We start from the raw sequence: 2,685 nt of genomic DNA, 5'->3' as shown, positions 1-2,685 counted from the left end.
TTTATGGCCTTTCAAAATGAAGCTTACTGAAATTTTCAAAATAAAAGCCTCATGGTTCCTAACTTACTCGCTACATATTAACAGTTCAATGGGATATTAGTTTAGGATTCCACGTTTGTCAGTGCACACATTCAATTGGTATAGTCAACATGTTAGCTGTTCATCATGCTAGTGGTAGCCCAAACATTGAAGCTAGCATTTAATGACAGCTGAAATATTTGGTTTCCCATCTAACTTTGAAAAATAAGGAGCAAAACAGCTGTTTTTTTTTTGTTTTTTTTTTATCAAGGTCTTTTTATTATTTTTTACATAAACCACAAAAAAGCTGACGAAGACACAACAGAAATCCCTCCCATCCCTCCCCTCCTATACCGGATCTACTATCCCAACATGAATCCACCTTGTATTCATACACCAGTCGATACAAAGCACAGGTTTGTGCACAAAGAGCCAATATTTGACCTTTACACAGTTATCTGCCGAAATTTTTTCTACGTAAGATATAAATGGCTGCCAGATGTCAAAGAATTTGTTTACAGATCCCCTAACAGTATACCTGATCTTCTCTAAATGAATGTAAGACATAACCTCTCTTAACCAATGTCCATATACTGGAGGATGTGGATCCTTCCATCGAAGAAGAATGAGTCTTCTAGCCAGTAGAGAGCAGAAAGCTAACACAGTCCTCTGATGTTTGCTGAAGGAAGCCTCTGCTGGAGCCACCCCAAAGAGAGAGATGAGTGGTGATGGATAAACAGTTCGTCCAAATATTCCTGAAAAGGTGTCAAAGATGCTTTACCAGTATCCATGTAACTTTGGACAAGACCAGAATGTGTGTAAAAGTGTGGCTGGAGATTGTTTACAACGATCACACGTCGGATCTAAGTCCCTTTTGAGTTTGCACAATCTGTACTTAGACCAGTGTAGACGATGTACTACCTTGAACTGAACTATAACATGTTTCAGACATATTGAGGACGAATATATATTTTGAAATTTTTTTTGCCAAACTGTCTGATATGGATTCCTCCAAGTCCATCTCCCACTTGCCCCTCAAAAAATCTAAATTGGTGTCATTAAATGAAGTTGAGATTGGTTGATTAAACGGTAACCGGGAGCAAAGTAGAGCAGAGAGAGAGCTAGCCGTAACTGAATTTCTCTCTAAAGTCACCCAAGCAGGAACAGGATTGTCCTCTCTCAACCAGTACAGTAAGGCTCTAATGCTAGCCGCCCAGTAGTAATATAAGAAGTTGGGGAGTGACAAGCCACCAAGACCATGGGGTAGCTGTAGCATCTTACTGCCTATCCATGGGTGCTTTTTATTCCAAATAAGGGACGACAACTCACTATTTAAATTTGTAAAGAAAGTCCTGGTGAGGAACACTGGCACGCTCTGAAATAGATAAAGTAATTTGGGCAGTATTGCCATTTTGATCACGTTGATTCTACCCCCCAGGGATAGAGGCAGGAATGCCCATGTAGCGATGTCCTTCCTAAGCTTCACCAGGAGAGGCAGATAGTTTGCTGTATAGTGGTGACTGTGAGTAATCCAAATACCAAGGTATTTAAATTTGGCAGAGCTAATTTTGAAAGGAACTGGACCCATATGCTGCTCTTCCATTGGGGTCACAGGCATCAGTTCACTTTTTTGAAGGTTAACCTTATAGCCAGATATGTTTCCAAACTTTTGAAGTAAAAGAAGTAACTCAGGAATACTAGACAAGGGATCTGAGATATAAAGAAGAGTATCATCAGTGTATAAGGAAACTTTATGTTCAGTGCCAAACCGATTGATACCTTTAATCTCGGGGCTGTTCTGCAAAGCCACTGCGAGTGGTTCAATCGCGATTGCGAATAAGAGTGGCGAGAGTGGGCACCCCTGCCTCGTACCACGTTTCAATTCAAAATAACTGGATAGATTGCTGTTAGTGCGTACTGCTGCCATTGGCAAGGTATATATCAGCTTCACCCATGAAACAAATTTAGGACCGAAATTAAACATCTCCAAGCTCTTAAAGAGATAGTTCCACTCCACCCGGTCAAATGCTTTCTCAGCGTTCAGCGAGATTAAAATTTCATTACAATTGTGACCGGGTGGAGCAGAACACATTAAACAGCCGCCTGATATTAAAGAAGGATTGACGATTTTTAATAAAACCAGTCTGGTCAGGTGAAACAATTGTGGGGATAATCTGTTCGACTCGTTTTGCCAAGATCTTTGTAAGAATTTTTACATCAGTGTTTAAAAGCGATATTAGGCGATAAGAACTGCAGCTCAAGGGGTCTTTATCCTTCTTTAAAAGCAACAAAATTAACGCCTGACGCATAGACAGCGGCAATAATTGTGTGGCCAGGGATTCCTCAAAAACTGATAACGGGAGAAAGTAAATTCGAAAATTTCTTAAAGAATTCTGCTGGGAAACCATCTGGTCCTGGAGATTTTTCATTTTGCATGTTTTTAATTGCATTGTTTATCTCAACTAAAGAAAAATCTCTTTCCAACTCGTTAGATAGGTCAGAACTTAGTGAAGGGATTTTAATATCTTTTAAAAAGTCATCCAATTCAGTAGGGTTAGGTGAGGCTTCAGAGGTATACAGAGATTGGTAAAATCTGCTGAAACATAGACTAATTCCTGCATTCTCACAACATTTTACACCATGCTTATCATTTATTGCTGGGATATC

The sequence above is a fragment of the Poecilia latipinna genome, unplaced genomic scaffold, assembly GCF_001443285.1.
Source record: "Poecilia latipinna isolate Pla-1442-1.1 unplaced genomic scaffold, P_latipinna-1.0 Scaffold3377, whole genome shotgun sequence".
Taxonomy (NCBI): domain Eukaryota; kingdom Metazoa; phylum Chordata; class Actinopteri; order Cyprinodontiformes; family Poeciliidae; genus Poecilia; species Poecilia latipinna.
Note: the sequence above shows the minus strand (reverse complement) of the source record.